Source organism: Paroedura picta, chromosome 2 (genome assembly GCF_049243985.1).
Source record: "Paroedura picta isolate Pp20150507F chromosome 2, Ppicta_v3.0, whole genome shotgun sequence".
NCBI classification, from domain to species: Eukaryota; Metazoa; Chordata; class Lepidosauria; order Squamata; family Gekkonidae; genus Paroedura; species Paroedura picta.
This window is the reverse complement of record NC_135370.1, coordinates 96,701,996-96,714,154: the sequence shown is the minus strand read 5'-3', so window position 1 is coordinate 96,714,154 and position 12,159 is coordinate 96,701,996. Positions and strand designations below refer to the sequence as shown.

The 12,159-nt window shown below is 41.3% G+C and overlaps 1 protein-coding gene across 8 annotated transcripts in view; it reads left to right on the top strand.

Annotated features, from left to right (window-relative positions):
- The window catches only part of SBF2 (SET binding factor 2), a 290,016-nt gene that overhangs the window by 140,136 nt on the left and 137,721 nt on the right, over positions 1-12,159 (top strand). The window lies entirely within an intron of this gene.

Sequence of the window (12,159 nt, the reverse complement as noted above, 5' to 3'; positions counted from 1 at the left end):
TCTTGGTGGTGGAAAAGGAAATAATGAGCAAACTAACTGGCATTTACATGTAAACTGCAATCTACTATACTGAGCTTTCTCTCTCTGTCTCTCTCAGCCAAACCTATCTCACAGGATAGTTATAAGGCAAAACAGAAAGAAAGAACAATGTTTGAACTTGGAGTTCTTGGGAGAAAGGGTGTGATAAAAAATGTAATAACCATATTCCCCCAAGAACACAATCATTGTTCATTATAATTGTCTCCAATTTGTTTACAGTTTATTATTGAACTCATTTATTTGTCTGTTTTTCACTACTCCCAGGCAGTGACTCATGGCGGGTAACATCTGTCCCGATAATAAGAATCCATTAAAATAATCTTAAAACCCATTAAAACCACCATAGGCGGCAACAGACCATCCTCCATTCAACAGACTCCTTAAAAAATGCCTCAGAGGGGAGAAGCAGGGGGGCGGATGAAAAAAGGCTAGCTCTGGGAGGGGCCCAGATCTCCCTATTTCTGGCCTCAACAAAATACCTCTATCTTGCAGGCTATCTGGGCCCTCTACTGTCCTTTGAGCTCATTCCACCAGGTCGAGCCTAGGAACAAGAAGGCTTTGGCCCTGTTCAAGGCCAGACAAACCTCTCATGGGCCAGGGGCCTCCAACAGTTTGACACACACAGAGTGGAGTGCCCTGCATGGGGCATATGGAGACAGGCGGTCCCGCAGATATGTGGGGCCCAAGTCATGGGTTAATACCTAAACCATGAAGCCAGGCTACAACTGGCAACCAGTACAGCTGCCTCAGCACAGGCTGGATATGGGCCCTTCAAGTTGTTCCTGCGAGGACCCTAGCAGCTGCATTCTGCACCAGACGCAGTTTCTAGTTCAGAGACAAGGGTAAGCCTGTGTAGAGCAAGTTACAGAAGTCTGGTCGGGAGGTGACTGTTGCAGAATTGAAGAAAAAAATCAGTTGCTAATAGGGGTGTGCAAAAGCCACTTTTTGGGGTTTGAGTATATTGAATCCCAAAAATATAGACATTTCTCAATATTTCCAGTATGGTCTTGGGATTCAGAAAATAATTACACATGACTTGAATTCCCTCCAACTGGTATTTTGTTCTGTTTTATAAAAATGTCCAGAGAAAGTTTTAAGACATTCACTAGGTAATTTTTGAGTAAAAACATATTACAGTTTCATTCAGTTACTTACATAGGGCAGGATTAAGAGAGATTCACTTGGGCAACCAAAATTTTTGATAAAGAGAAAACTATGAAGCAAGAATAGATACAAATCACAGTTCAGTGATATTAGCTAGCTAGCCACCTAATTTTTTATTGGTTGGTGAAGGATAACTAAAAGTAAACATATTAGCTATTCCATAATAAGTGAAAATATAAAATTTAGTATGCACCACTTAATTTTAAGCAGACCATTTACAAAGAAGGCTAAATTTAGGAGAAATGCTGAGTGCACTCTATAATACCCAATGTGTGGTTCTGCTTCTGATACAGATTTCTTTCAAATATTAAAATAGACCTTATGCAGGAATGAAAGTCTGGAACATTTTGAAACTGGCTTGTCAGACAGCATGAACACACCCCAAGCCACAGAAAATGCATGTAAGTGGTTGGAGTTGGAAAACTTGCTCCCCTCAGGTCACAGTACTGACAAAGCAAATTGTAGAGTATCATTCTATGAAGCCATGCTCTGGAATGCTTGGAAAAACTCTTGGGAGTTGTTCCCTTTTACATTATTCATCTTCACTGATTGTCGACAAACATGAACAAGTTTATTCCTGCATAACACTGGGGTTTTCCTTGGATTCATTCAACGAATTAGAACAGCAAAATACGAGCAATGCACCAGTGATAGTGAAATTTAGGAAATCTCATGTGTTCTAGGAGAATGGATGAAGAAAAAAACCAAAACACTTATAAGCAACATGGCAAGCAAGCAAAGCCAAATATTGTCACTCAAATGTAGTTTCACATAAAACTTTTGTTCTAAACTCAGAATATTATCTATAAGTAGATTTAACTATAGTCTGCTGATTGTTGTAGAAATGGGTTGGATCACAATTCAAGAATCTGCTTTTTTATTGCCTCTGCTAGTCTAGCAGATCTACTGGATAGAGGATTGGATTCCAGTAAGAGAACTGGAGGCCCTTTGGCCGTCTTCAAGGGAATGTTTTGAACGCTTTCATTGACCCAAGTGGTTAGGCTCATTGCTTCAGTGAGGCCATCCATTTACTCCTGAGATCCCTGTCCCTCATTGCCTCTCAAAATGGATGATGAAAGGATCGGGAGGACCCTCTGGGAAATAATCAACCTCTCCTTAATAACAGAGATGTTCCTGAGTGGACTAGAGGAGGTAGTGGTCCAACCTCCCCTGAAGAAACCATCTTTGAATCCACAGGATCCCACCAGCTACCACCTAGTTTCGCATCTAGCACTCCTGGGGAAGGTGGTGGAGCAGGTGGCTGCAGACCAATTAAAGGAATATCTAGATGAAGCTGCAGTACTAGACCCATTCCAGTCCAGGTCAGGGCCAGTCATGGGAGGGAGACTTCTGAAGACAGCTGGACTGAGGCTGGTCAGCACTGCTGGTATTATTAGCACAGTGTTTGACTTAGTAGACTATAAGCTACTAGCTCACCACCTTTTCAGGGTTTACTTTCAATTAATTCACTTTTAGCCAGTTAACCACCGCAGCCAGGCAGCAATTCAGGACTGCTATCTCATCACCAAGAGATTTGGATAGGGATGTACAGAGTGAGGATTATCAAGATATTGATGACAACCAATCTCAAATTATGAATAACTTGTCCTAAGGACATTATATTGAACTAGATATTAAGCCCGCTGTGGCCAAAATACAGCGGGCCCTAGCATGATGGGTGAGTGGAGGGATGGGGCGAAGGAAGGAGGAAAAGGAGAAAGAGAGACAGAAAGACAGAAAGAAAGGGAGGAAGATAGAGACAGAAGAAGAGGGAGAGAAACAGGTAGCCAGAAAGAGGCAGATGGAAGAGAGGGAGGAAGGGAGAAAGGGAAAAACAAAGGGAATGCTGGGAGAAAGGGAAAAACAAAGGGAATGCTGGGAGAAAGGGAAAAACAAAGAGAATGCTGGGAGGAAGGGAAGGACAAAGGGAATGCTGGGAGGAAGGGAGGAACAGAGTAAGGTAGGTGGCCTTGGGACCTTCTGCTGGGCCCTGGGGCAGGCTCGGCTGGGCCAGGGCCCGGGAGAAGGCTCGGGACGGCGGAGGCAGGCTTTGAGGCCTACTGCCGGGCCAAGGAGCAGTCTCGGCTGCCCCAGGGCCCGGCAGAAGGCTCCGGACGGGGGCGGTGGGCTCTGCGGCCTACTGCCGGGCCGAGGAGCAATCTCGGCTGCTCCAGGGCCCGGCAGAAGGCTCGGGAAGGCGGTGGCAGGCTTTGAGGCCTACTGCCGGGCCCAGGAGCAGTCTCGGCTGCCCCAGGGCCCGGCAGAAGGCTCGGGACGGCGGGAGTGGGCTTTGTGGCCTTCTGCCAGGCCCAAGGGCAGGCGAGGCTGCCCCAGGGCCCGGCAGAAGGCTCCGTGGGCGAGGGGAAAGTGGCCGGAGGACTTACCACTGGGGAAGGCTTCTTCCTCTGAGCAGCGACTCTTTGGCCGGGCCAGGCGAGACTGGGCCATCCAGCCAATGGGGAGCCGCACTTTGCGCGGCTCCCCATTGGCTGCTTGGCCCCCGAGTGACACTTTGCAGTCTCCCAGCATTGCAGTCTCCCAGGTTGTCTGACCAAGCTCTAGGAAGTTCCCCAGTCCTGCCTGTATAACTAATACTCATTAGCTTATGTTGAAAGCAATAACTTTCCGTTCTTAAAACTTCTGTATTAAATACAAATGCAGTTAAACCACAGGGTTTTGCAGCTGCTTTCCCCCAAGAATATGGAATGTCTCTGTATCCATAACTTCCTCAAAGCATTAAAAATCCTCTTAACTTGACTCAGCTGTGTTGAGGTATGTTTCCTGTTCAAACGTTGGACAAAAAATAGATTTAAGAAGCTCTGACATGGTGCAAATAACATGAAAATTAAAAAGCACACATGAAGCCACGTCCTGCTGATTGACTTATCGAAATCTGATGTTTATTCTGAACAGTGGCTCTCTATGATCTTATTTTGTTGTTGTTGTTGTTGCTTTATATCTAGCCTGCTTTTCTCCTTGGTTGGGACCCATAGCCGGTCTCAGGATGAGATCTTTCACATCACCTATTTTCTGATCTCTTTAAGTGTAGATTATGGAGTTTGAACTTAGAACCTACAAAGGAGACAGAAAGAAGTGGGGGGTTTTTTCATGATTTCCTAATTTTGTTAAAATTTGACCCAATTCTGAATTGGACTGAGGGGAGCTCAACCATCTCTAATATTAACAAATTGTTCTCATTGTGTGAGCCAAATATAAAAAAGAACAAAGACAGTATGAATGTATCAGTTTTTGATTTAGAGAAATATTGTGCAACAATGAAATGTAAAAGCTCTCACCCCCAGTTTTGGCAAACACATAAGGGAGGACCTCCCTACACTATAAAGAACATGTAGTTCCTGGGCACCAAACTGCAGTTGGGGGTAATACTCCAAAATAGTATAAAAATGAAATATTATCACGGAAACCTACTTTTCAAGCAAGCTTTATTTTAAGACTGTAATATCTCTGTTTATGATACAGTGACAAGAAGCAAGCTTATTATATCCTAAATCTTAACAATGATATCAGTTGTAAAGATTGTGCTTGAGGAATGAAAGCCAAGTGCCTATTTTTAAAGTTGATTTTAATTAACAGTCTTTCAAGTAATCACATTGTCCTGAGTTATTTCTGTGTCAATTAATAGGCATATGGATCCTTCTGAAAAATACAGTCAAAATAATACATTGTTTAGAATTTAAATATCCTATCCATTGTTATTTGTTTCTGCTTCTTCTTATTTTATATTTCAGTTCTGTTTGCTGCAATTGTGCCATTGCTCCCCATAGCAAGCAAAAGCATAAGCAACAATAAGATATTCTGCAAATACCTGAAAATATCCTGAAAAATATGCACATAAATAAGGAAACTCAGCACATGTGTACATAAGGATATCTGTGCCTGCCATTTTCATGTTTGTTGTGAGAAGTACCAGTATACTCATGGTGAACACAGTGGTGTCCAGAGGGACAGTGTTCTGGTGTGTCAATATCCATCTTTACTTTGAGGAGGGTGTGCCCTTCACTTATCCTTACTGTGCTTCACTTTAAACAGAAGTCTGAATCTAGATTTGCTGGATATTTGACAGTAAGGAGAGGGATCTGGAGCATGCATCTCTAGGCATATGTATAGATTTGAGACTGTGGTGCTGGTCAAATCTTGATTAGCCTCTTGGCCTTTGGCCAGTGAGGTTCTGCTAGGCTCTATTTTGTCCCCTATGCTTTTTCAACATCTACATTAAATGACTGGGTGATATCATCAATATATAGATGACACTCAGCTCTATCTTTTCCTTCCAGATGATCCTAGGGAGGCTGAAGAAACCAATAATGGGTGCCTGTAGACAGTTTTTAGCATGTACACATGAAAAAAATTGGTACTTTTCAGATTTGGCCGAATCTGAAAAGTACCTTTTTCTCCCTGTGCACATGCCCCAGTTCTCCATCTCCACTGCCTTAAAAGGTTGGGGATAAGGCATTTAAAGGACGTGTTAAGCAGCTGATCCCAACTGATCAACTGTTTGGCGTGCTCCCCCTCACCGCCTTCCCAGGTAGCAAGGACATTTAGAGGAGGCACCAAGCCTTTTCGGTCCTGGCCCGTACCTGGTGGAATGAGCTCCCGGAAGAGCTGCGGGCCCTGCGAGATTTATCAGCTTTCCGCAGGGCCTGCACAATGGAGCTCTTCCACCAGGCCTATGGCTGAGGCCGGCGCCTCCTGGTAAGATCGCACTCCCCCCCTTTGCTTCTCTTCTCTTTTCAGGGTTACACATGCAGTGATCCCTGGTCTCCTCCTTCGGTAATGTTGCCGTTGTTGGGTTGGGTGATATGATTGTGTGCTAGGGTGTTTTTATGTATTAGGGGTTTTGTGGAGTTTTATATGCTGTTACCCACCACGAGCCTTAGGGGAGTGGCAGGCTATAAATCCTAATAATAATAACAACAATAACAACAACAAGCAGCTGATCATAACAGATTAGCTCTTTTGGTACTCTCTCCCACGTGAGCCTTCTTAGTTGCTCTCTGCTGACTGAGAAGGCTGGGGGGGGAGGCATTTAAAGGGTGTGCCAAGCAGCTTCTTATCACTGGTCAGCTATTTGGTACCTCCCAGACCCTTTCTAGGCTATCAAGAGGGCATGGGAAGGGTATGTGTGTCTGTTGGGGGGTAGACTGCCTAAATCGTGGCCAGATTGCAATTTGGATACCACTGATTTGTCCAGTTTAAAGTACAGGGATGGGAAATTCAGCTCAAATACATCCAAAAAGTACCCAAATCAGCATTGATTTGGTTACTTTTCTGCTTATCCATCCCTAGATAGTTTAGAAGTGGATTTGAAGTTTAATCCTTAAAGGACAGAAGTGCTACTGGGAAATGGAAAGGATGATCCAGTATTTAGGGTAGCATCTGTTCTGGATAGCGTTTTCACTCCCTCTGAAGGAACAGGTTTATAATTTGAGGGTACTCTTGGGCCCCAGGGCTTCTTCTGGTTAAGTGGATCACAACAGTGGCCAGGAGAGCCTTTTTGCAGCTTTGAATGATTAATCATCTGTATCACTACCTGGGCAGAAAAGATGTGGCCACTTGCTTTAGGATGCTTAGGGCTGATCCTGCGTTGAGCAGGGGGTTGGACTAGATGGCCTATATGGCTCCTTCCAACTCTATGATTCTATGATTCTATGGTCACGCGCTGGTTACATCTAGATTAGATTCCTGCTATGTATTCTATGGGAGGTTTTCGGAAACTTCACTTGGCGTAGAATGCTGCAGCCAGAATTTTGACTGGAGTCCAGCCCCGTTATTTACACTGGCTTCCAGTCTGTTTCCAGGCACAATTCAAGGTGCTGTTGTTGACCTTTAAAGCCCCATCTGTCTTGGTACCAGCATACTGCTTCCTTATGAACTTGTCTGATTGTTACAGTTATTTTCCAAGGGCCTACTTCGGGACCCATATGAGTTTATAGGTGTGGCAACCCAGGAAAGGGCCTTCTCAGTCATGGCATCAACAGTTGGAACTCTTTCCCTAGAGAGACTCGCCTAGCTGGTTCTGTTGCCATCTTCCCCAATAAGTGAAGATGTTGTTTCCCATCTGGCATTCCCTCAGCATTCCTTCCTTCCTACTCTGTTTTATAATTGCTGTTTTATCGTATTGCATGTGTATTATAAATTGGTTTTAATTGTATTATGTGATGTGAATAAGGGTTTTACAATGCAATTATGTATGTTTTAATCCATTAGCCACCCCGGTGTCCCTGATGAGGACAGAAATGTGGGTATCAATTTAGTATAAACAAAATAAAACGATTTACCTACCTAATATCAAATTTAACAGAAGTTTGGCTAGTCTGGAATAATTTATATCTTGTTTTCATGCGTGTAAGGAAAATCCAAATTCATAAAGGACCCATGGTTTATGATGATAAACTGCAACATTAGACCAAGGCAAAACTTTAATAGTTTTGAAGAAGTCATGTTAATTTCTTTGTACAAAGTGACTTCTCTTTGTCTTTATCACTTGAATCTGAGGCTCAAAGAATAGCAGGCAGGGCTTATCAACCACATAAGGGTCTTTGAAAATTGATTTTGATTGGCATATAATTATATTCTGTGAACAAGTTCTCTAGTAACTACAATAAAGAACAATGGAATACATTTCTCTGGCACCAAGGCTGCAGATCATGTGGATCTTTACAGTCTCTGAGAATTAGTAGTGTCATGTCATACATCCTCATTTTGCCAGTCAGATGTTCAGGATGTTATGACCAAGCTACTAGAAAATCACCTTTTATGTTTTAAGACAACATTAGAACACACATTTTACAGGATGTCAGCCTATGAGTGATTTATCTTCAGTATACATTGCCAAGAGATGATTTTATTCTCCTGGAAGTTGAAGGCCTAAAACGTTCTGGACACCAATTACAACACATGCAGAAAAACTGCATCTGGAATAAGCAAATCCAAAGAAAATAAACTGGCAACTAAGTATGTGTCTACCATGGTTTCTCATTTCATTAGTAAGAGCTGATTTTACATATGGTGACAGAGGAACCACTACAATTGTGTAATTATTAAGTGTAAAGGTTTTCCCACACAAAATTAGATTAAATACTTTATATATGTTAAAAGAAATTATTTTTAACTTTAGAGAGTTTTATTTTACAAATACTTTTTATTTCTGACAGTATTTTGGTTTATAAATATTGTCAAACTTTTGATGCATATGAATCCCAGGCTAGTTTTTGTTTCCATAAGACAAACTGCTTCTTTAAGTTTTTGCTTAAATTTCCTTAGACATACTACTTGCTGATGTCTGCTTAGGTGAATTGTATCCATAGAATACTTCACCATGTAAATAAAGGTATTAATTATTTTTTAGTCTACAGTTCTGGTTCACGGAGACATTCATGTGATACAATGAGTAAAACTCAACTTAGTTGTAATAGTAGCACTTCATATGTAACAAAATTATTAGTTTAGATAGTACAGGTGTCTTTTTACAGCCATTTTAGTTTCTGATATAGAAATGAAGATACACTAAAAATACAATATTTTACTCTCAGTTGTATTTTGCATTATCTTGTCCTTTTTTGTGGTTGTTGCAATATTATATTGTGATGATGATGCTGCTTCTGTTATTGCAGCTATTTCAGCTTCTAATATTCTAATTCTTGAAATATTATCAAAAGAATAATATTGCTCAGTCACTCATAATCTTAGTGGTGATACGACATCCAGTGCTACAAACCATAGTGGTGACTTGGATCTAGATTACATTCTTTATCAACAGAATGTAATTTTTCTGCCTCTCCCTCCAACTGAAGCCCATTCATCCCCAGAAAAGGATGCTTCCGGGGGATATGGAATCCTGAGGAATGATATAAAAGGGGTCTGTAGCAGGAAGGGGGAATTGGTGGCATTGCCATTTTAATTGAAATCCAACAGATACCACAAAAACTGTGATTTTTGAGGTCAACTAAAGGAGTTAAAAAGTTGATTCCATGTTATCTCAGAAACGAGGATTTTTTAAAAGTTGTTTTCAACTTTCATAAAAATGTATTGGTATGTGAAGAACCTTATTCTATTACTGGAGGGGAGATGCAGAGAGAGAGAGAGAGGGGTAAATGTTCCTTCCACTAGCTGTGTCCTGCATGCTGAAAATGCTGCCAGATGTATTCTCTACCTCTGTGCTTTGTGGGAAGGCCACAAAGTGCAGAGGAAGAAGAAGAGTAGGTTTTTATACCCCACTCTTTACTTATCCGGAGACAGTCTCAAAGCAGCTTACAATTGCCTTCCTTTCCTCTTTCCACAACAGACACCCTGTGAGATAGATGTGACTGAGAGAACTCTAGGACTGCTCTATGAGAAAAGCACTATCAGGACTGTGACTAGCCCAAGTTCATCCAGCAGGCTGCATGTGCAGGAGTGGGGAATCAGACCCAGCTCTCCAGATTAGAGGCTGCTACTCTCAACCACTGCACCAAGCTGGCTCTCAAGCTGGAAGAGAGGCCAACCTCACCATCAGAGAAGCTGAAAACAGTGTGTCTGACCTAGTTGTCCCAATGAAGTGGCCTTCCTTGGACTAGGTGGGAGGAAAGAATGAAAACCAACTTTACTGAGAAAAATGAATACAGAAGTAAGAGCTTGTGGGAGCTACTAGCATAAAGGGAGGGAGAAGAAATTCTGAGTTTCTGGAATTGCCAGGCAATAGTTAAGTTGACATAAAATAGATCCACTGAGCCATAAGCTGTGTGCCTATCCACTGACCCTATGCTGTAATTATAGAATTACTTAGCTTTCCTGTTAAAGATTACCTTCTAAAAACAGCTAGAGGGAAGAGCAGTTTTCATTGGGGACCCTCCCAAATATGAGTCTTCCTGTTTCATGGTTATGTTTGGAATGAAATAGATCAAGGAGAATTGCAAGGGAACTTAAATTTCTGTATACAATTCCATGTCACATTCTCAGTATGTTGTTGTCAGCAGCTTTGGGTCTTCTGAAAGGTGGTTGCAGCTGTGGGATTTCTCATCATGTTAGTTCCTCCTAATGCACAGCTACCAGACCATCACAATTTTTCACATGAGAAAAGTAATGATCAAAGACTGATACCATGTATGAAATAAGAAATGCCAGATGTTCAATCTGGATTGAGGAAAGAAAATGGCACTAGAGATCATATTGCGAATTTTACATTGGTTACTGGAACATATAAGAGGATTTCAGAAGAAAATCAGCTTGTGTTTCATAGATTACAGAAGAGCTTTTAACTGTATGGAACATTAAAAACTGTGGCTGTTTTTTTAAAAAAATGGGTGTGCATCTGATTATTTTGATGCGTGACCTGTACTGTGGACAAAAGGCTACTGTTATGACAGAATATGGGGAAACAGAATGGTTTCCAGTTGGAAAAGGAGACACACAAGGATTTATTTTATTTCCCTGTCCCTTCAGTCACTATGCAGAACATATCACAAGGAAAGCTGGATTAAATTTAGATGAAAGTGGAATGAAAATTTAGATGAAGGTGGAATGTAAATTGGTGGAAGGAATGTTAACAATTTGAGATATGCAGATGGCACCACATTACTGGCAGAAAATGTGAAGACTTATAGCAGCTACTGCTGAATGTTAAAGCAAAAAGGGCCAAAGTAGGATTACAACTGAAAATCAAGAAGGCAAGTGTAATGATTACTGGAGAATTAAACAACTTCAAGGTTCACAATTTTCTGTTCCTTGATTCCATCATTGACCGAAAGGGGGACTATACCCAATAAATCACAAGGAGATTGTGACTGGGAAGGGCTAGAAATGATCCTTAAGAATATGTCTTTGAGAACCAAAATCAAACTAATTCATGCAATAGTATTTCCATCACTATGTATTGGGTGTGCAAGTTGGACAGTGAAGAAGATTCCTTTGAAATGCCATGTTGGAGGCGAGCTTTAGATCAAATCAAGTTTGATCTCTCCCTGGAAGTTAAAATTACTAATGTGAGGCTATGGTACTTTAATCATATTCTAAGAAGACAGGAGTCACTGGAAAAGACAATAATGCTAGGAAAAGTTGAAAGCAGCAAGAAAAGTGTAAGGCTCAACATAAGGAGAATTGATTCAATAAAAGAAGCCACAGCCCTCAGTTTGCATGACTTGAGAATAGCTCTTAACAATAGGACATTTTGCATGACATTAATTCATAGGGCTACCAGAAGTCCAAAGTGGCTTGACTGCACTTAACACATGCACAGCTCACATTGTTCAGCTGCGAAATAACTGGAAAAAAGCAAAACCAACAAGAGGAACTTAGACAGATGATCCAGGCTTTCCAGCTGTACTTTAATTTATTCACAGCAGAATACAACTCCAAAGAGGAGAAAACTTGTCATTCCTCCCCCTCCCAAGTATTAAACTGCCAAAACTCTAAAAACAAGTTAGCCAGTTCCTGAGGAAAAGTAGAAATACAAGAAGGTTGCAGGTATGTGTATTACTGGAAAACTGAGATCATACCCAATTATAAAGTATATAATCAGATTTTTTAAACACTTAAACTGCATATAATAAAGGCATGATAAGGAAACTAGTAGGAGTACCCACTAATGATGTGTGTTTTTCCTTTATACAGAAACAAAGCAAAAATGAAAAGCTTATGTTCCAAAGAGACCCAGACGCAAATCTCCACTCAGTGATTAGAAGTTTGCTGGGAGACATTGGGCCAGTCATGTACTCTTAGTCTAACTTACCTCATAGGGCTATTGTGAGGATAAAATGGAGGAAGACATAAGACACTTCACATCTCCATTGGGGTGAAAGACAAGATATAAAGTAAATAAATACAAATTCCACTGAAATATTAGATTCAGCTCCACAAACTCCTAAGAGAATATCAGGGGAGCTTCAACCCACGGTTTCTTTCATTGTGAGAAGGACTTCAACTTTCCAAATTTAATAATGTACCATAAAAATTATCTCT